Source organism: Podarcis erhardii (genome assembly GCF_964252035.2).
Source record: "Podarcis erhardii genome assembly, chromosome: 15".
NCBI lineage: Eukaryota > Metazoa > Chordata > Lepidosauria > Squamata > Lacertidae > Podarcis > Podarcis erhardii.
In genome coordinates this window covers 6,057,989-6,080,632 of record NC_138505.1, presented here as the reverse complement: position 1 = coordinate 6,080,632, position 22,644 = coordinate 6,057,989, and the positions used below count along the sequence as shown (strand labels likewise).

Here is a 22,644-nt window from a genome sequence, read left to right as displayed (position 1 = left end):
TAATTAGTCAAGTGAGTGAGTCAGTCTCTGTGTGAGAGAGAGAGTCAGTCAGTGTGTCGGAGAGTGAGTGCAAGAGATCGTGTTTATAGATAAGATTGCTGCTAAGAACAGCTGCAGGCACTCAGAGTATAGCATTGATTTATGCTTAGAATTTGTAGCTCGGTATATAGTTTGTATCATAGCTGTAGTTATAGAATAAAAGGAAGATATTCTACAGAGCTGCTCTCCGAGTGGTTTATACTCTGCAAGACTCTGCAAAACGCTGCTGCGCAACGACTGCATTATTGAGACAGTGAATCCGGTGCTCTCAGCTCCAAGCTGTGAGTCCACAGCACTGTGACCTGTTCCTGTGAGAAAGGTGGTCTCTGGCAGTGCTACCCAGCTCGCCTAGCCCAGTCGGGGCTGTAGTGCATGAGTCCAGTTGGCGCACTGGCTCAAGGGCGATGCTGACAGTTTTGAGACTGAAAGCTCCTGTGCACGTTCCGTTCAGAATGATTTTTCAAGACCAGAGCCACTGGAGTACCTGCTCATAATTTTCATTTCCCTGCAATGAAGACAAGAAGAATGATTAAATATTTGGAAACAAGCTTACCTTTGTTGACTGTAGGAATTGGTGTGTGGATATTGAATCCCGAGAGTGAATGAAGAACTCCAGGATTGTGGTCCTTTTATAGGTCTCAGCGAACCCTTCCACAAGCCATGATACACTAACCATGAATGGGAAGCTCTACCTTAAACCTTGACGGTTAATGAGGCGCCACCAATCAGGTTGTTGTGGCTAGCCAATCACTCCCAGCCACAGAAACAGTGAGGTCAGTCCTGATGATCTCACCACAACACGTGCCCTCTGTGAGGAGGACTCGATTAATCATAGAATGCTTTCCTAAGTGTTCACAGACTGACTATTTAATTATATGTTAAATAGGACTTTTCTAGGACTTTTCCTGGTATTGCTCTCAAGCTGACCAGTCAGTAGTTTTCTGGGTCTTCTTCCCTCCTCTCCCACCCCCCTTTTGAAGATGGGAACAGCATCTGCCCTTCTCCAGGCTGCAGGGACCTCATGTTTTCTCCAAGAATTCTCAAAAATTATGGACAAAGGCTTTGCGGTTATATCTGCAGGCTCCTTCAGTACTTTGGGCACAGCTCATCAGCCTTGCCATTTTTAATCCATTTAAAGTAGTGTTCCCTTGCCACCACTTTTCCTACCTGAGGCAGCAGCTCCCTCTTTGCTCCATTTATCGTGTTTTCAGGTTGCGAACAGCTTTAATTTTAGGTGGGGAGGAGAGCAACATAGGTGTTGAGCAGTCCTGCTTTCCATAGCTTTTCTTCATCTTATCCATGCACAGGAACTACTACTTGCTTGTCCTTCCTCTTCTTCAAACCCAGTCAAAGAAGCCTCTTTTATAATTCTTAACCTCTCTAATAAGACTGTGATCATTGACCGTGCCTGACCTTTATCCGGCAACTGTTCACTACTTGTGTATACCCTTCTGTTATAATTCCCCCTTTCTTCCATTTAGCACACATGCCCTTCTGGAATCCTATCTCATCTGTTTACACTTAGACATCCACACTGGTTTCTTTAGATGCCTCCAACTTTTCTTTCTTTTTGGTATTGTCTGCATTTCTGGCTTCAGTATTTCACCTTTAAGAAGCTCCCATCCCTCCTGGACTCCCTTCTCTTTGAGTTTTTCTGACCATGGGATCTCACCCAACAATTACTTAAGCTTTTTGAAATCAGCCCTCTTAAAGCCAAAGTACATGTCCAAATACATCCAGATTTCCCTTGTCTGTGTATCATGAAACCCAAGAGGACATGATCCTTCCAAGGTCCCCAGTACTTCCAATTCAAAGATCAATTCCTGCCAATTGGTAAGGACCAGGTCCAATATAGATGATTCCCTGGTTGCTTCCTTCACCTTCTGGGCAATGAAATGATCACCGAAGCAACGGAGGAATTTGAGAAAAGATCTCAAAGGAGATGGGGTGGTCGAAACAGTTGCTTTCATCAACATTATCCAAATATATTAGGCTGGATCCACAAGTAGCACTCAATATGATGCAGTTTAAATTATCACGTCTTCCCTTTTATAGCCACCCAATCAATTTGGTTTGCAGGAGAAAGATCAGGGATGCCAACTTGAATAAAATATTGTGGAGGCCTAGATATGCCCCACCTGACATGAATGCACACACACCATTTGAATGGCCCAGCCCCCTAAAATATTTTCTTGTGGGGGCTTCGTAGGAGTTGGCTCCTATGAGACATTGTCTCCTGCAGATAGCACCTATCAGGAAATCCCTACCACACACTGATTTAATCAGGTTTTGCACATGGCAGCACCTATTTTTGGAACTCTCTCCAATTATATACCAGACAGGTGCCTCTGAATGGCCCAAAACCTCTGTCCCAAACCTCAGACAAAGGACCTTGCGCTTCCTGGTGTTTGCTACACACATGAATTCACAGCTAGTGAACCTGGGATGTTATGTGTGTCCTACACGTGCCCTTCCAGTGAGATATGGCCCCCTTCCCAATATTGTGTGAGAGATGGAGATGTGCTCCTCAATAACTCAGCTTCTGATCCTTACTGGCCCTGCAGCCCTTCAGCTGGAGATGCTTGCCAAGCAGATACTTATGCAGGATCTATGACACATTCTCCATCTCAAGGCAAAGGAACACAAGAACACTCTACTGTGCTTTAGAATCTTTATTAACTGCTGTATGAACATATTTCTCCCCCATAGAGGAGTTATTCAAAGAGATGAAAAGAGAATGACTCCCAGGACCACCATGATGATAAAGAGAAGACAACTGGCATGCCTCCTTGAAGGAAAACAAAGCAAAGTAAGAAGGAGATGAGAAGAATCCAGGGTTGTAGAAGGAGGCAGGAATAAACTTAAGACAAAGGAACAGATGAATCCAAGGAGTCTGCCAGCATGGAGGAGGCAGTAGCTCTCAACCCTTCAGTGAACTTCTTCAGCAGCAGCCTTGCTTAGGATAGCAGCAACAGGAACCACAGCCGCAAGAGTTGCAGCAGCAGGGGGAAGAGCAGCAGCAGGAAGGAGAGCAGCAACAGCAAGGAGTGGAGCAGCAGCAGCAGGGGCAGCAGCAGCACTTGCAGCAGGAGGGAGAGCAGCAACAATTGGAGCAGCAGGACATCTTAGCGATGGAGAGGGAAGGCGGAGCTGAAAGGATTCAAGGGATTTCCCATTAAGCAAACACAACACAATATTAAGGACGCCATAGATATCCAAACATTACAGCTTAAGACCAACATGAAATGTATGATTAAAGAATGCTACACATTGCATCAAGGAAAGGAATGCATAAACTGGCCTCTTCTGAGTCTCCCTTGGGAACTCACTGGAAGTCAGGCTAACATATCTTGAGAGAATTCTCTTTGAGTCGCCAACATCCTATTATGCAACACATGACATGCTTGGCAGAAAAAAGACTATCTAAGATCCTGTGCAACACAATACTAGGCAAACGTTTTAGTCCTACAATGCTGAAAGAATTCAGGCCTAAAGGCAAGATCCCAACTTCTCCTTGAATGAATAAAAACATGAGTTGTAACAAATGGCATTTGCAAGAGACCTGGGTGAGATCTTCAATCCCTTGCACTCAAGAGGTAAGAAAGTTTTGAATTAGAATTAGCATCTAATTAGTACGCTTTTCTCCATGCACAACTCCCATGTGGCAGGAGGCCAGGATTGGTCACCAAGAATAAGAAATATAGTGAACCAGTTTCATTGCAAAACCGGAGCTGTTACACTACATCCTCAAGAGCTGAAGCTCTCCTGAAATCTAGGAAACCGAAAGAATGAAGACAGAACATACCTTTTTCAGCAATAAGATTTGGTGTGGATGTTGGATCCAGTGAGTGAGTGAGGAACTCCTGAATGTTGGGCCTTTATATACCCCTCTGTGAATCCTTTTGCAAGCAATTATGCACCAACCAGTGATTACGAGGTCTTCATTAAAAGTCCTCTACCACACAGTCATCAGGTGCATGATTCTTGACTCTGTCCACATCCGTCCATTTCAAAGGCAGGTGATTAAAGTTATTCTGCAGTTGCAACACGGTAATTCCCAGTTCTGTCCAAAGGGGGCACTTATGGAATTGCTTCAAATCAATTATGTTGAGATGAAGAGGCATCATATGTGTTTCTCTCTGAGATCTGATGCCATAGGGTATTAGTTTTTAGATCATTTACCTGTGGACAAAACCTTTAGGACATTCTTTCTGTGTACAGCATGCAACATGTACTCAGGGCAGGCCCATTAAAGTTCATAGACATGGCTGACTTTGGTTTATTCATTTCAGCGCTACTACTCTAAGTAGAAATTCTGGATACAAGCCAATTATTTTTACACGGCTCAGATGTCTGGTGCAAATTAGGCTGTGATATGCTTTCTGTGTGACAGAAGCCTGGAAGACAGGCATCAGAGATAACCCAAATGTACTGCAGTAGTCTAGCACTTAATTTTTGCTGTAGTAAAGATATGTGAAAGCCACATATAATTTTTTTAAAAAATGGGACTGCTATTTTTCACCCTCCTGCTAAGCTAACCAAACAGCCACAATACGGTGGGAAATGTTATTCATGTTTGCTCATTGCTGATAAATATGTGTTATGAGGATCAAATAACGTCCCATGGATCCAAATGTCAGATCCTTTGAGCTTGGGGCGGGAGGTAGAGTCAGAAGATCTGACGGTATTTCCTGGTAAAAGAAGGTGTTGGATCACGATGAGAAACTCCCACGGCACCCATTCATCTCAGCGTAATTGTTTTCAAAAACAGTCCCATAACTGCCCCTTTAATCAGGGCTAAGAATTACAGTGTTTCCAGAAGGCAGTTTTAATCATATACTTTAAAAAGGGGGGTTGTGAATACAGTCAGAGGTCATGCCCCAGAGGACAGTGTGGGGCAGCATCAAGGTTTAATGCAGACCATTTAATTCTTCAGTTGTGCATCATGGATTGTGAAAGGGTTGGCAGAGGTATATAAAAAGGTCCACCTTCTTGGAATACTTCATCAACACACTGGATCCAATATCCACACAGCACCTCCTATACTGAACAAAGGTAAGCTCATTTCCAATATTTATGCATTCTTCCTATTTATTGCAGGGGAGCTGAAGGTTTGAGGGAGGCCAGTGACTCTGGTCTTGTGAGATGTATCTGAATCAAATGAACAGAGGGGCCAACAGTCTCCCAATTTGGATTCTGTTAGCATTTCAGATTGCAGCATCTCAACCGGCATATTTTAATAGATAGATGAAAAGTGCTTTGAATAACAGACTACTTGTAGGTTCTTTGGGTTTTACCTGATGGGATCATCTAATTATCTCTTCAACAAATCTGCGTGATGGATGCTACATTTTCATAAGTTGTATTTCTGAGGACTGACCACTTCCCTTGCCTTTGGGCTGTTGAATGGAGTCCTTATTACAGTAGTGACTTCCCTAGAGATATAAATTTCTTCTCGTATCAACTGAGGAGGAATATTTCACCCATGATATATTTCAAGTATACATCTAAAATTACTGATATCTAGAACATAAAAAGGTGACACAGGGAAATAACCAGGGAACATGTCATATATATCAATCTGTGAGAGAATCAAGACTGTTTGCAAAGCCCTTTTGCTTTTGTAATGGGGGGACACATCTGAGTTTCTTTTTAGATAAAGGGGGAAATGGCCCAGGATTTAGTGTGAAGGTAAAACCAATATTGAATTCTTGGTTGGACAGAATGCTCCATTTCAACACTCAACAGACAGACATTTCTCCCATATTTTATATGACACACAAATCTTTGTGTAATATAGGCAAATAATTTCAGCTCCCTCACGAGTAGGAGAAAAGGTATGTGAACTATGTAGTGCTTAATGAAAAGTAAAATGTGTCTTTAACACATCAGATGACGTGGCACCTAGTTAACTGGTGATCCCTTGATTTCCTGCAGCTCTAGCTCCCTTCTCTTCCTCAAGATGTCCTGCTGTTGCCAGTGTGGCTGCTCCCCTTGCTGCTGCAAGCAGTGCTGCTGTTCCCCCTGCTGTGGCTGCGGCTGTTGCAAGCAGTGCTGCTGCTCCCCCTGTTGTTGCAAGCAGTGTTGCTGCTCCCCCTGCTGCTGCTGTTCCCCCTCCTGTGGTTCCGGGTGCTGTGGATCTTCCTGCTGTGGCTGCAAATGCTGCTATCCCAAGCAATGCAAATGCTGAAGAACCCCAAGGGAAGCTCTCAATGTTTACAGGGAATCTACAGTTTATAGTCCATTGAATAATCCCACCACCATGAGTACTGACTTCAAGGGCTACTGCTTGATTCCTCACATTCAGACTTTATATCTCTCTGGAATGTCCTTCTTCATCAAGTTGTGTCTTCCTCGCCTCTTCTTGTTCTGCACTCTTTGACTCGCCTGGATGTTCTCCTAGGAGCCATCTCTAACAAGGCATTTCCCATGGTATGACCATGACTCTCTCAATGTGTGTGACTCTTTCTCTTTCTCTCTCTTCTACATTTCTAATTCTTCTTTTATTGTACAATCCACCTGCTTGTATGGCAACTAATAAAATGACAAAGTGTCTCCTATAGTCTTGTTTTATCTTTGCCTTCAATTGAGTTGAGGGGAGGCTCAATGTGTGTGAGCAGCCCCTGCTTTGGATGTACATCATAGCCCACCCCAATCGATGGCATTGAATGATCCAGGGGGGTTGGTGAAAATGCACTGCTGCTTGAGTTATTGAAGGACTACTCCAACATGATGTAGGTAGATGATTCTGGGGTAGGTGGACCAACCATATCATTGGACCATTCACATATATGGTATAGAAGCAATAGCAGAGCAACTGTTCTGTAAGCAGAATGTCCAAGGTTCAACCACTGACATCTGCAGTTAGGAAAATCTTGATCAGCAGTGTTGCTCACTTCCAACCTGTGCTTGCATTCTTCCTGAAGACATCTCAATGGAGTCACTGTAGGAAACTGTTTGGTAGTGGAAGAAACTAGTTGGTCATTTCTTCTGGAGGGGTCATTTGGAGCAGTCTACTTCTGTCCTTAGGACTGTGTTCCAGGTAATTTAAGAACATACAAACATGGGGTTGGAGTAGATGACTCTTGACTCCCTTCTAACTCTAAGATTCTATGATTCTAAGAAGAGCTTGCTCAATCAAATCAATGGCCTGTCTGGTCTTGCACCCTGTCCTCACAATGGCGAGCCAGATGCCTATAGCAGGCATGTCCAACAGGTAGATCATAATCTACCAGTAGATCACTGGATATCTGTGGCAGATCACTGGTAGATCACTGGCTCCCCCAAAAGACTCTGAACAACTGTGGCTCCCCTAAAAAAAGTTCAACATTTTACCTCCTCCCTTAAAAAACTCAACAACTTTGACCTAAACCCCACTGCCACTTTTTAACTCTGTGTGTAGGTCACAGTCTCTTGGGAGCTGGCCACCCCTGGCCTATGGCACACAATCAGAACACAAACACAAGAGCACTGTGGTTTCCAGCAACTGGTATTAAGAACCATTACTGCCTAAAACTTGGAGACATTGCACAGCCATTGTGGTTAGTAGCTCTGGGAAATTCCACCTCCATGAATTTGTCAACTCCTGCTTTAAAGCCATCTAGGTTGGTGGTCAACACAGCCTCCCGTGGGAGCACTTTTCATTGTTTTAGCTATGCACTGCATGAAGACCTTCTTCTCTGGGATCTTCCAGCAATCAGCTTTTAGACAATGAAAGGTAAAACACACACAAATACACACATGATCTTACACTACCCCAACTGATGGGAGGCTGGGAATTTACCTGGTAGGCTGAGGATAAGTAGACTCAAATGGCTACTAGTTCAAATCAGCCTCAATATCCCTCCATCCTTCAATTATTTAACAAACAAACAAAATACTCTCAAAATTCCAATAATCTACCCATTTTGCATGGAGGCATTTCATTATAAGATGGACACTGTCTGGCATCAGCTCTCCGGAGATGAACTTAGACTTTTCTGCATGCAAAATAGATGCTCTACCACAGAGCTTTGATCCTTCCTTCCTAAATGCCCTTTTGGTTTCCTCCCAATTCTATGATTCCTCCAATTCTATGATTCTATTATTCTATGAATTTCTGGTGGCAGGTTCTCCATCTCCATCCCATCATCAAAACACTACAACTGCCATGGGGGACTTTGTCCAAAGCCTTAGTTAAATCAGTGCACACTATTTCTGCAGCAGCCCCGTGATCCACCAAGCTAATCTATCAAAAAAAGAATTGAGATTCATCTGGTATGAACAATATTTTGAGAAATCCATGTTGAGTCTTAGTAATCGCAACATCCTTTTCTATGTGCTCATAGGCCAACTGTTTAATTATCTGTGCTATAATCTTTCCTGGTATTGATGTCAAGCTGACCAGTCTGTAGCTACGTGAGTCTTCTCCCCACATACAAACTGTTTGAAAATGGGAACAGCATCTGCCCTTGTCCAGTCCTCAGGGACCTCACGTTTCCTCAATGGATTCTCAAAAATTATGGACAGAGGCTCTGTGGTTATATCTGCAAGCTTCTTTAGTACCCTTGGGCGCAACTCATCAGGCCTTGCCAATTTGAATCCATTTAAAGTAGTGTTCCCTTGCCCCCTCTTTTCCTACCTGAGGCTGCAGTTCCTTCCTTGCACCTTTTATCCTGTTGTCACCAGGTTAGGTTCTGCTTTAATAATAAGTGAAAAGAGGGACAATGTAGGGGTTCAGCAGTTTCACCTCTTTTGCAAGACAGAGCTTTTGCTTGCCTGACCTTCAGCCTGCAACTGTTGGCTACTGGCAGCCTTCCTTCATGATTTCTCATTTCCTCCATTTAGCAGATATGCCCTTCTGAAATTTCATCTATAAGCCACTGATTTCTTTGGGACTCCAACTTTTCTTTCTTGTTGGAATAGTCTGCAGTTGTCTGGAACTTGTTGGTATTCTCTGTCTTTGTGCCTTCAATATTTCGCCTTTAAGAAACTCCCATCCCTCTTGGACTCCCTTCTCTTTGAGTTTTTCTGACCATGGGATCTCACCCACTTTCAAATACATCCAGATTTCCCATGTCTCTGTATCATGAAAGCCAAGAAGACATGATCCTTCCAAGGTCCCCAGTACTTCTAATTCAATGATGATTTCCTGCCAGTTATAAAGGACCAGGTCCAATATAGATGATCCCCTTATTGCTTCCTTCACCTTCTGGCCAATGAAATGATTAGTGAAGGAAAGTGAGGAATTTGTTGGGAATTATATTCTTGGGAGTGTGAGAATTTCAACAGTTATCCAGAAGTCTCCTCCCACCCCAATTTAAGGAAAAGATACACCAAACTATAAGAGATGCTTTATCATTTTATTTGTTGCCATGAGAGCAGGTAGATTCTACAATAGCAGAAGGTTCAGAAATGTAGCAGAGATAGAAAAGAGCGAGAAAAGAGAGTCACACACATTTCAAATGTCTTCCTTGTTAGAGAATGGCCGAGTGAATCAGGAAGATGAGTGCAAGGAGTCAACCAGCAGCCTTGACGTCAGAGCTCCTGATGGTGGGATTATTCATTGGACTGTATGCTGTAGACTCCCTGTTTACATTCAGAGCTCCCCTTGGGGTTCTTCAGCATTTGCAGCCACAGCAGGAAGACCCACAGCACCCGGAACCACAGCAGGGGGAGCAGCAACAGCTGGGGGAACAGCAGCAGCAAGGGGAGCAGCAACACTGCTTGCAACAACAGGGGGAGCAGCAACACTGCTTGCAACAACTGGGGGAGCAGCAACACTGCTTGCAACAGCCACAGCCACAGCAGGGGCAACAGCAGCACTGCTTGCAGCAACAAGGGGAGCAGCCACACCGGCAACAGCAGGACATCTTGAGGAAGAGAAGGAAGCTTGAGCTGCAGGAAATCAAGGGATCACCAGTTAACTAAGTGCCACGTCATCTGATGTGTTAAAGACACATTTTATAGGTGCTTTGCCTATTTCACATCCTTTCTTCCTACTCATGACACAGCTGAAATAATTTCCCTATATTAAACAAAGACTTGCTTGCTGTATAAAGCATGGGAGAAACATCTGCCTGATGAATGCTGGAATGGACCAATTTGTCCAACCAAGAATTCAATAGTGATTCTGCCTTCATTGTAAATCCAGGACCATTTTGCTTTCTGTGTTAAGGGGAATTCAGAGTTTTCCTCAAGTATAAAATAAATAAGAGCCTAGAGGAAATCCAGATTCTATCATAGCTGGATGCATATTACACATGGGCTGGTTATATCTATGTGTTACATTTTTTATGCTGCTGACATCAATTATTATATATATCTATGCATCTAAAATGCATGAAATATTCTTCAGTTGATATGTGAAAAAGTTATTATCTTCAGGGCAGTCACTACTTCATAGTTGCCCTGAGGACTCCAGTTAACAGCCCAAAGACAGCTTAAATGGTCAGTCCTCAGAACTAAAAATTGCAAATCCATGAAACAGATATGAAGAGATAATTCAATGGTACCATTTACTTTGGCCTTTGCCATGCCAACAAACCTATAAAAAGTCAGTTATAGAAAACACTTTAGCTTTATGAAATAAAATATGCCAGTTGAGATGCTGAAATCTGAAACACTAAAAGAAATCCAGTTTTGAGATTGAAAGCTCCTGTGCGCGTTCCGTTCAGAATGATTTTGCAAGACCAGAGCCACTAGAGTACGTGCTCAGAATTTTCATTTCGCTGCAATGAAGAAAACAAGAAGAATGATTAAATATTTGGAAACAAGCTTACCTTTGTTGACTATAGGAATTGGTGTGTGGATATTGGATCCAGAGAGTGACTGAAGAACTCTAGGATTGTGGTCCTTTTATATGCCTCTGTGAACACTTCCGCAAGCCATGAGGCTCTAATCATGAATGAGAAGCTCTACATTAAACCTTGACGTTGGCCTCCACCACACATTATTAGCTGGTGCGTGATCTGTGACTGTATTCACAACCCCTATTATTTATCTATATAAATACAGAAGAAATTAAAACTGAATTCTGGAAACTCTGTAATTCTCAGGCCAGATGAAGGGGCAGTTATGGGATTTGTTTTAAAACAATTATGCTATGATGAACGGAAATAATGAGAGCTTCTCATTGAGATCCTGCACTGTTGTTGTTGTTTTAGCCAGGAAAAATTCTCCAGATCTTCTGACTTTACTTCCTGCCTCAAGCTCAAAGCACCTGACGATTGTATTCCCACGTCTTGGAATTTGATCCTCATAACACTTATTTATCAGCAATGAACAGAGGTCAATAGCATGTGCCATCTTTTATTTTTTATTTTTTAAAAAGGAGCTGAGCAGGACAGTGAATGATAGAAGTTGCACATGTTTTTATTTAATATGTAGCTTTAACAAATGTTCATTACAGTTAAAAATAATTGCTAGACGAACACTTGGGCTCCACAGCCTAATTTTTGCCTGACATCTGAACCATGCAAAAGCAATTGGCTTGCATCCAGCTGAGTTCTACTTAGAGTAGGCAAACCTAAGTTAGCCATTTCTATGGACTTTAATGGGCCTGCTCTGAGTGTGACTAGCAGTGGTTTCAATCCAGTGTCCTTAAAATATCTATCATCCTAAATCATTGTCTTATTAACATCACTTTATACATGCTGCAGGTTTTTTTAAGAAAGATTGGCCTAAATGTTGTGTCCACATCTAAACAATCTGAAAACTAAAACCCTTAGGCACCAGATCTTTCAGAGAAGCCCATATGATGCCTGTTCATCCAAACATATTTGATTTCAAGCAATCCCATAAGTGCCCCCTTTGGACAGAAGAGAGAATTAGAGTGTTACTACTGCAGAATAGCATTAATCACCTGACTTTAGAAAGGAAGGATGTGGACACAGTCAAGGATCACGCAGCAGATGATTGTGTGGTAGAGGCCCATATTAAGGTTTAATGAAGACCTTGTCATCATTGGGTGGTTCATAATTGCTTGCGGAAGGGTTCACAGAGGTGTATATAAAGGCCCCCCATTCAGGAGTTCTTCACTCACTCACTGGATCCAACATCCACACCAATTCTGACAACTGAAAAAAGGTAAGTTCACTCCAATTATCTCTTCATTCTTTCAGTTCCAGGAGAGGTATGGTCTTGAGGATGGAGTCTAGCAGCTCTGGTTTCTCAATGCAACTTGCTCACTATTTATCTTACTCTTGGTGACAAATCTTGGCCTCCTGCCACATGGGGAGTTGTGCATGGAGAAAAGCGTGATTTCATAGATGCTAATTCAAATTAAGAACTTACTTCTCTCTTGGAAATGAGGGATTCAAGATCTCAAAACGGTCTTCTGGATACAAAACATGTCTTTACTCATTCACAGAGAAACTAGGATCTTGCCTTCAAGCCTCAATTCTCTCAGCATTTTAGGACTAGAAATTTGCCTACTATTGTCTTGCACAGCTATAAAATGGGGGGCGGGACAGGGCGGGGGTTGTCTTACCAAGCACACATTTCATATTGATCTACAACTATGATGGTTGGATATAATTCACCTGTCAAACATGTATGTTCATGAGGAAACCAGCACTGGCTCCCGGTGGAGAAGGAGGTGGTTCCTGAACAATCTGTTGTGCAATTCCTGAAATGGCACAGCACACCTGACACCTGAGCAAGAATCAAGGATCAATGCGCTAGATAAGCAGAAGGGTAGAGATGCATAGCCAAGACAACAATGCATCCCATTTTCCTAACCAAAATGTACTTTTAGGATCACTCAGAGGGAAACAAGATGTGAAAATCATGTCTTTTCTGGTCACCTGAATACAGAGCATCTGTCTACAGTGTTTTTAATATGCCTGAGGATGTTGTTTACTTAATGGGAAATCCCTTGCTTTCTTTCAGCTCCGCCTTCCCTCTCCACCGCTAAGATGTCCTGCTGCTCCAATTGTTGCTGCTCTCCCTCCTGCTGCAAGTGCTGCTGCTGCCCCTGCTGCTGCTGCTCCACTCCTTGCTGTTGCTGCACTCCTTGCTGCTGCTGCTCTTCCCCCTGCTGCTGCAACTCTTGCGGCTGTGGTTCCTGTGGCTGTGGCTGTGGATCTTGCGGCTGTGGTTCCTGTTGCTGCTATCCTAAGCAAGGCTGCTGCTGAAGAAGTTCAGTGAAGGGTTGAGAGCTGCTGCCTCCTCCATGCTGGCAGGCTCCTTGGATTCATCTGTTCCTTTGTCTTAAGTTTATTCCTGCCTCCTTCTACAACCCTGGATTCTTCTCATCTCCTTCTTACTTTGCTTTGTTTTCCTTCAAGGAGGCATGCCAGTTGTCTTCTCTTTATCACCTTGGTTGTCCAGGGAGTCACTCTCCTTTCACCTCCTTGAATAACTCCTCTGTGAAAAGAAAACCTTTCCCTATGGCAATTAATAAAAATTCCAAATCATGGTACAGAGCCTTGTTGTGTCCCTTTGCCTTGAGATGCAGAATGCGGCATAGATCCTCAAATAGGTGATCTGTTTTGCATTCTCCAAGAATCTCCAGCTGAAGAGCTCCCAGCCTAGAAAAGTTCAATGGCTGATCTCCTGGGGAGCATATCTCCATCTCACATACAATATTGCAAAGGGGGCCATATCTCATTGGGAGAGGGCACATACATGGCACCCTGTCAGGGCTGGTTCAGTTGCGGTTCAGCACTGAGACTTAGAGAGGATCAGTAAAGTTAATTCTCTATTCGAGATATGAAACACAAACAAGAGGTCTCCACTGGCAGGACTAGCCTGATGAAACAGTTGCCAGAACTGATAACCTGAGCCTCCTATGCCTCTTCCCCAGCCAGCTGCCTTCCCGACAGTCACAAATGCCTTTGAGGAGAGGTTCTCTGCACCTTTCGTTCTGCTGCATGTAACACCATCCTCATTCTTGGAGACAGGGGAGGAGGAGAGGGGAAAATAGTGGAACTGGCAGGTTGCTATGGATCTGTCACAGCCTCAGCCTCCTCCTCCTTCTCAGCTGCTTTACTCTAACTTAAAACTGTGGCTTGCTCAGTCTCCAGCCTGTCTCTTCCCCTTCTTTCTCTGAACTGTCCTGTATCCCACCGTCATTGTCCTGGCTCAGAGGCTTCCAGTTCTGATGTTCCCCTGTTGGCGGTTCCTTTTCCCGCTGGCTGTAGCCTCCCACCATTCCTCCTCATCTAGCCAGGCCCTGATACACATGTAACATCCAAGGATCACTAGCCGGTATCTCTCCTTGATAAACACACAAGACGTAACCAGCTGCACTTTTGAATAAATTCCAATGAAAGTCTCATAAAGTTCAACGAAAAAAGCAGAAGACCCAGTGGATCAGTTCATTCTCTGGTCAGTTCATGCATAAGGTCCATACATGTATAAGTGTCTATTCCACCTGTCTGTTCACAGAGTCCAATAATCCACATGAAGGGTTGTTACAGTTCCACAGAATCCTTTCACAGAGTCTAAGACAAGGATTTCCGGAATATTAGCCTTGTTTCGCCATCCTAGGCTTCATCAGTAGAACAGGCTGTAGGTAATGCAAATAAATACAGTATCGTAATCTCACACATTTTTACAGCAAAATTAATATAAAAAACCATGAACAACTGTACATACCATATGTCATATTACAGGATAGTGGATCTTATCTCTCCTTGAACAAATGGATGAATTGAGAATGGGGAGAAGCAATTCCCTTTCTCTGAAGTCTAGGACAGTTCCCCATCAGAGGCACCTGTCTGGTGTGTAGCAGGAAGGAGTTCTAAAAACAGAACACTAAAAACCTGATTAAAATGGTGTGTAGTAGGGATTTCCTGATAGGTGTTATTTGCATGAGGCTCTCTCCTGCAAACCTCATTGATTGGATGGCTATTGAAGGGAAGAGATTATACTTTGAAGTGCATCATTTTGAGTGCTACTTGTGGATCCAGGCTAATGTATTTTGATAACATTGAAGATAGCAACTGATTTGATCACCCCTCCTCCTCCAAGATCTCCTCTCTTAGCCCATGGATTTATTCACCCATGTATATGAATTCTGCCTCCCACTATGAACTGAACTATACTCTAAGTTCATAAACACTGGGGTCCTAAATGAATCCATACCTCAGTGGGATATCCTAGCTTTATTTGCAGCAATTATGAGACCCTTGGCAAAAAAAGAGCTTTTGATAGACCTCCTTGGGACCTTAACTCACTCTGTCCATCACAGCTGTGAGTCTGGGATTGTCCTTTGATTCACTAATATCTCTGCATAAGTGCTGTCATACAGCTAACCTTGTTGTCTAGTATGAGAAACAAGATTCGATATGGTATTCTCTGAGTGAGTGAAGAACTACCAGGTGGTGGACCTTCTTATGCAGCTCTGCGACTGCTCCCCCTAGTAGTGAGCCATTACTCAAGAATGCTCATGTCTCCATTAAAACACGGCATTGGCTTCCACTACAACATCATCTGGTGTATGATCCTTAACTGTGCGCACACCCTTCATTAGAGCTGTTTCTTTGTAGTTAACCTTGTAATTCTCACTCCCTAGCCAAAATGGCACTCTTAGGAATGAATGGAGAACACGAGTTGCTCGGTCAGTCCAGGATGAGGAATGTGTGGCACAGATGAGGAATGTGTGGCCTCTCCAGATGTTTCTGGACTACAGTTCCCACCATCCTTTATTGCTGGCCATTCTGGCAAGGTCTGATGGGAGCTGGAATCCTACAATACCCTGGTGGCCCAATTTCCAATCCCAACCCTATGAATTTATTTCAAAACTGAAAGCTTATTGATTCCTCAGCCTGCTCAGAACATCTGGCATTGGATTTTTCTGCTCATGTGCTTGCTCTCTCTTAATAAATATATTCATCACTGCTAAAAATATATATTATTAATGCTGCTACTAGGTTGTATCTAGTGATGTATGGAGACAGATATTTGCCACATGAATAGTTAGTCACAGTCACTGTTTCCATTCTTCTACAGTTCAGCTTCCATTATTCTGTTCTTCATCTTTCTGCTATGGCCAAAACTAATGCAGTTACCAGTAATTATGCAAATGACTTCAATACATTTAAACAGAAACACAATATTTCAATAAATAACAAAATTAAGTAATGTTTGTGGACTAAACAAAAGCTTGCAAATACACTCATATTCATTTGTATTGTTTCTCATGGCATCAATAAAAAGGATAACGGCACACTTCTACACACTCACACACTCACACACAACACCCCTCAGAAAACAGGAAACATCTGTTTGGACACTGTGGGATACCAGCTGCTAAACTAGATAGACCCACCCCTACCTAAGTCTGATCCATCAGGACATTTATTTTGTCCTTCAAGGTTCTGTGACAGAGTGTCAGCAGCTGAGCAGGGGAGGAATGGTGGAGGCTGCCTCCCCAGCCTGACCCTTCCGGAGAAGAAGATGACTACAACATTATCTGGTGTTGACTGTGCACACACCCTTCATTAGAGCTGTTTCTTTGTAGTTAACCTTGTAATTCTCACCCCCTAGCCAAAATGGCACCCATAGGGATGAATGGACAACACATGAGTTGCTCGGTCAATCCAAGACCTTAAGCACAGATGAGGAATGTGTGGCCCCTCCAGATGTTTCTGGACTACAATTCCCACCATCCTTTATCACTGGCCATTCTGGCAATGGCTGCTGGGAGTTGGAATCCTACAATATCCTGGTGGCCTAATCGCCAGTCTCAAATCCCCAGTTGTCTTAGAATTGAAAGCTTATTGCCTGCTCAGAACATCTGGCATTGGATTCCTGTGGCCATAGACTCTCTCCTTCTTAATAAACAAAATCACTGTAAACATTTATTAATACTGCTGCTACGGCTACTACTTGTAATGATCTCAGGCAGGCAAGCAAGCTCCAATAAGAATTAATGAGTCTCTGGCAGGTTCATGGCACGTTTATTTACAACTAACATCCAGAGCATGGCTCCGAGCCTGCTGCTCTTAGCTATGAGTTGGTCGCTCTGAGTCTCCGCCCCTTTCTCAGAACGAAGGGCGCCAAAGTCCAGGCCTTCCTCTCTTGTACTTCCGTTGCATTTTAACCCTTCAGCTCTTTTGGTTCAGGGAGAAGGTGGGTGAACTCCCCCCCCCCCGCTATCAAACGAAGATCCCTCTAAATATTGCCTACCTCCTGGTTGCATAGCAAACTCCTCAATGTCATCTATCTCCTCCCCTCCCTCTGACTGCAAGCCTTCCGAGTCTGCTGCTCTATCTGAGCCTGGGAACTCTTGATGAAGGGGGGCAGCGAATTAACCCACTCCTGCTCTGTCTGTGACTGCAATCCCTCATCTCGATAGTCAGACTGTGGCTCCCTCTGTACTAGCATCCCTTCATCTCCAGAGTCAGACTCTTCCCAGGCATTCAATTCAGCCATGTCCTTCACACTACTATTACCCTAGGTTAGATCTAAGGAGGCAGCAATCCTTTGTCAGTCTCAGTCAGTGTTTCTGATCTTCAAGAGTTCAGCTTCCACTATTCTGTTCTTCATCATTCTATTTGATATGGCCAGAACTAATGCAGTGAGTTATGTAATTGACTTTGGTGCATATAAATGGAACGGCAACACTGAAAACACTGCAGGAAATAATGAAATAATTTAAGTAATGTTTGTGGGCTAAACAAAAGCTAGTGAATGCCACTAGCGTGAATGCCACTTGCATGGTTTCTCATGGTACCAAGGAAATGAATAAGATAATGACATGTCTCCACGCACTCATGCTCACACACAACAACCCTCAGAAATGTTTCTTTCAATGGGTTTCCAGGAAGCATCTGATTGGACACTGTGAAAAACCATGCTGAACCCCCATTTTTGTCTGATCTAGCATTTTTCTTCCAGGGCTCTGAGACAGAGGGCTCTTGCTTCAACTCACCCTGAAGTTCCCTATGAAGTGCGGCACCACTAAAGAGTGGTTTGCAAGAGAGAGCCTCCTGCAGATTGTGCCTATCAGGAAATCCCTACTATACATCAATTAAATCAGGTTTTAGTGTTCCAACACCAGATCTCAGACAATGGGTCTTGCTGCTACTGGGTTTTCCTACATCCATTTATTCAAGGAGAGATAACAGCTAGTGAACCTGGGATGTTATGTGTGTCATACATGTGCCCTTCCAATGAACTATGGCCCATTTCCTAATATTGTATGTGAGATGGAGATGTCATCCTCAAGAGCTCAGCTTCTGATCCTTTCTAGTCCAGCAGCCCTTCATCAGGAGATGTTTGCAAAGCAGATGACTTATGCAGTGATCTATGACACATTCCCCATCTCAAGGCAAAGGAACACAACAAGGCTCTGTACCATGATTTGGAATTTTTATTAACTGCTGTATACATAGATTATTTTCTCCACAGTGGAGTTATTCAAAGAGATGAAAAGAGAATGACCCCCCAGGACCACCATGATGATAAAGAGAAGGCAACTGGCATGCATCCTTGAAGTAAAAAAAAGCAAAGTAAAAAGGAGATGAGAAGAATGAAGGGTTGAAAAAGGAGGCAGGAATACACTTAAGGCACAGGAACAGATTAATCCAAGGACTCCACCAGCATGGAGAAGGCAGCAGCTCTCAACCCTTCAGTGAACTTCTTCAGCAGCAGCCTTGCTTAGGATAGCAGCAACAGGAACCACAGCCGCAAGATCCACAGCCACAGGAACCACAGCCACAAGAGTTGCAGCAGCAGGGGGAAGAGCAGCAGCAGCAAGGAGTGCAGCAACAGCAAGGAGTGGAGCAGCAGCAGCAGGGGCAGGAGCAGCACTTGCAGCAGGAGGGAGAGCAGCAACAATTGGAGCAGCAGGACATCTTAGCGGTGGAGAAGGAAGGCAGAGCTGAAAGAAAGCAAGGGATTTCCCCTTAAGTAAACACAATGTCCTCAGGCATATTAAAACACTGTAGACATTTGCTCTGCATTCAGGTGGCCATTATTTTCACATCATGTTTCCCTCTGAGTGAGCCTAAAACTACAGTTTGGTTAGCAAAATGGGATGCATTGTTGTCTTGGCTATGCATCTCTACCCTTCTGCTTATCTAGAGCATTGATCCTTGATTCTTGCTCAGGTCAGGTGTGCTGTGCCATTTCAGGAATTGCACAACAGACTGTTCAGGAACCACCTCCTTCTCCATCAGGAGCCACAGGCCATGCTGGTTTTCTCAAAACATACATGTCTGACAGGTGAATTACATTTGACCATTATAGTTGTAGATCAATTTGAAATGTGTCCTTGGTCAGAAAAACCCCAAACCTATTTTAAATCCTGTGCAAGACAATAGTATGCAAACATTCTAGTCCTAAAATTCTGACAAACTTGAGGCCTGAAGGCAAGATCCTAGCTTCATTATGAATGTATAAAGACATAGAATCATAGAGTTGGAAGAGCCCACAAGGGCCATCGAGTCCAACCCCCTGCCATGTTCTATAAGAAATGGTGTACCCAGAAAACATGTTTGAGATCTTGCATTCTACATGCCCAAGAGAGAAGTAAATTTTGAATTTGAATTAGCATCTAAGAAATTACGCTTTTCTCCATGCACACCTCCCCATGTGGCAGGAGGCCAAGATTTGTCACCAAGAGTAAGATAAATAGTGAGCAAGTTGCACTGAAAAACCAGAGCTGCTAGACTCCATCCTCAAGACCATACCTCTCCTGGAACTGAAACAATGAAGAGATAATTGGAGTGAACTTACCTTTTTTCAGTTGTCAGAATTGGTGTGGATGTTGGATCCAGTGAATGAGTGAAGAACTCCTGAATGGGGGGCCTTTATACACACCTCTGTGAACCCTTCCGCAAGCAATTATGAACCATGCAATGATGACAAGGTCTTCATTAAACCTTAATATGGGCCTCTACCACACAATCATCTGGTGCGTGATCCTTGACTGTGTCCACATCCTTCCTTTCTAAAGTCAGGTGACAAAGGCTATTCTGCAGTAGTAACACTCTAATTCTCCCTTCTGTCCAAAGGGGGCACTTATGGGATTGCTTGAAATCAAATATGTTAGGATGAACAGGCATCATATGGGCTTCTCTCAAAGATCTGGTGCCTAAGGGATTTAGTTTTCAGACTGTTTACCTGTGGACACAACATTTAAGCCATTCTTTCTTAGTACAACCTCATAGAATGTATAAAGTGATGTTAATTAAACAATGATTTAAAATTATAGTTGTTTTAAGGTCACTGGGTAGCAGACACTGCAAGTCTTATTCCGAGCAAGCCCATTAAACTCCATAGAAATGGCTAACTTAGGTTTGTTAATTTCAGTGGTCCTTCTCTAAGTAGAACTCATCTGGATACAAGCCAATTGCTTTTACACAGCTCAGATCTCTGGTACAAATTAGGCTGTAATGTTCTTTCTGGGTGATTGAAAGCTGGAAAACAGTCATTAGATATAGCCCAAATGTTTTGCATTCGTCTAGCAATTAATTTTGTACTGTAATGAAAATTTGTTAAAGCTACATATTAAATAAAAACATGTGCAACTGCTACCATTCACCCTTTAATCCAGGCTGAGAATTACAGTGTTTCATGAATGCACTTTTAATTTCCTCTGTGTTTATATATATAGATAAATAATAGGGGTTGTGAATACAGTCACAGATCACGCACCAGTTAATAATGTGTGGTGGAGGCCAACGTCAAGGTTTAATGTAGAGCTTCTCATTCATGATTAGAGCCTCATGGCTTGTGGAAGGGTTCACAGAGACATATAAAAGGACCACAATCCTAGAGTTCTTCAGTCACTCTCTGGATCCAATATCCACACACCAATTCCTATAGTCAACAAAGGTAAGCTTGTCTCCAAATATTTATTCATTCTTCTTGTTTTCTTCATTGCAGGGAAACGAAAATTCTGAGCAGGTACTCTGGCTCTGGTCGTGCAAAATGCATCTGAATCAAATGCACAGAGTAGTGTGGTGTAGTGGTTAAGAGCGATAGACTCGTAATCTGGTGAACCGGGTTCGCTTCTCCGCTTCTCCACCTGCAGCTGCTGGGTGACCTTGGGCCAGTCACACTTCTCTGAAGTCTCTCAGCCCCACTCACCTCACAGAGTGTTTGTTGTGGGGAAGGAAGGGAAAGGACAATGTTAGCCACTTTGAGATGCCTTCAGGTAGTGATAAAGCGGGTATCAAATCCAAACTCTTCTTCTTCTTCAACTGTCTCAAAATGGGATTATGTTAGTGTTTCAGATTTCAGCATCTCAACTGCCATATTTTAATACATAGATGAAAAGTGGTTTGAATAACAGACTCCTTGTAGGTTCTTTGGGTTTTACCTGATGGGATTATGTAATTATCTCTTCACCATATCTGCATAATGGATGATACATTTTCTTAAGTTGTATTTCTGAGGACTGACCATTTTCCCTGCCTCTGGGCTGTTGAATGGACTTCTTATGGCAGTACAGTGGTACCTTGGTTTGCAACTGTTTTGGATTACAACCATGTCAAACCCGGAAGTGTGTGTCCCTTTTTTGGATTACAACCCTTTTTTTATTACCACCACATTTTGGAGGGAGGAGGCCCCATTGGCGAAAGCGTACCTTGGGTTACAACCTGTTTTAGTTTACAACAGGACATCCGGAACGGATTAAGGTTGTAAACCAAGGTACCACTGTAGTGACTTCCCTAAAGATGTAAACTGTTTCTCATATCAACTGAGGTGGAATATTTCACCCATGATATATTTCAAGTATACAGCAGGCAGATGTTTCTCCCATGCTTTATACAGCAAGCAAATCTTTGTTTAATATAGGGAAATTATTTCAGCTGTGTCACGAGTAGGAGGAAAGGATGTGAAATAGGCAGTTCTTAACGCAAAGCACCACTAAAATGTGTCTTTAACACATCTGACAATGTATCGCTTAGTTAACTGGTGATCCCTTGATTTCCTGCAGCTCAAGCTTCCTTCTCTTCCTCAAGATGTCCTGCTGTTGCCAGTGTGGCTGCTCCCCTTGCTGCTGCAAGCAGTGCTGCAGTTCCCCCTGCTGTGGCTGTGGCTGTTGCAAGCAGAGTTGCTGCTCCCCCAGTTGTTGCAAGCAGTGTTGCTGCTCCCCCTGCTGCTGCTCCTCCCCCTGCTGTGGTTCCGGGTGCTGTGGGTCTTCCTGCTGTGGTTGCAAATGCTGCTATCCCAAGCAATGCAAATGCTGAAGAACCCCAAGGGGAGCTCTGAATGCAAACAGGGAGTCTACAGCATACAGCCCAAGGAATAATTCCACCACCAGGAGCTCTGGCTTCAAGGGCTACTGGTTGACTCCTTGCACTCATCGTCCAGCTATTCTCCTAGGAGCCATCTCTAGCAAGGCATTTGAAATGGTGCCTTCATGACACTCTCAATGTGTGTGACTCTTTCTCTTTTCTCTCGCTGCTACATTTCTAAACCTTCTGCTGTTGTAGAATCTACCTGCTTGCATAGCAACAAATAAAATGATAAAGCATCACTTATATTTTGGTGTATCTTTCCCTTAAATTGGGGTGAGAGGAGGCTTCTGGATACCTGTTGAAACTCACACACTCCCAAGACTATAATTCCCAGCAAATTCCTTCATTGCTTCACTGATCATTTTATTGCCCAGAAGGTGAAGGAAGCAGCTAGGAGATCATCTACATTGGACCTGATCAGTTC

The 22,644-nt window shown here is 43.3% G+C and overlaps 6 long non-coding RNA genes across 6 annotated transcripts in view; 3 read left to right on the top strand and 3 right to left on the bottom strand.

Moving 5' to 3' along the window:
- Nucleotides 1-2,696: 2,696 nt before the first annotated feature.
- LOC309330645 lies at nt 2,697-3,884 on the bottom strand. Its single transcript, XR_014151528.1, has 2 exons — nt 3,845-3,884; nt 2,697-3,189 (listed from the first exon to the last, which is right to left on the bottom strand). It is a non-coding gene; the product is annotated as an uncharacterized lncRNA (long non-coding RNA).
- A 1,167-nt stretch (nt 3,885-5,051) lies between these two features.
- LOC309330619 lies at nt 5,052-6,599 on the top strand. The gene is made up of 2 exons (XR_014151519.1): nt 5,052-5,094; nt 5,977-6,599. It is a non-coding gene; the product is annotated as an uncharacterized lncRNA (long non-coding RNA).
- A 3,040-nt stretch (nt 6,600-9,639) lies between these two features.
- On the bottom strand, nt 9,640-10,842 carry LOC309330616. Its single transcript, XR_014151514.1, has 3 exons — nt 10,800-10,842; nt 9,742-9,915; nt 9,640-9,705 (listed from the first exon to the last, which is right to left on the bottom strand). It is a non-coding gene; the product is annotated as an uncharacterized lncRNA (long non-coding RNA).
- A 1,166-nt stretch (nt 10,843-12,008) lies between these two features.
- Nucleotides 12,009-22,644, top strand: part of LOC309330125 — a 55,360-nt gene continuing 44,724 nt past the window's right edge. Inside the window, exons 1-2 of the long non-coding RNA XR_014151289.1 lie at nt 12,009-12,105; nt 12,910-13,438. This is a non-coding gene — a long non-coding RNA (uncharacterized lncRNA). The remainder of the gene's footprint in view (nt 12,106-12,909; nt 13,439-22,644) is intronic.
- Nucleotides 18,327-19,751, bottom strand: LOC309330160. The gene is made up of 2 exons (XR_014151327.1): nt 19,708-19,751; nt 18,327-18,850 (listed from the first exon to the last, which is right to left on the bottom strand). It is a non-coding gene; the product is annotated as an uncharacterized lncRNA (long non-coding RNA).
- On the top strand, nt 20,763-22,463 carry LOC309330225. Its single transcript, XR_014151392.1, has 2 exons — nt 20,763-20,808; nt 21,917-22,463. It is a non-coding gene; the product is annotated as an uncharacterized lncRNA (long non-coding RNA).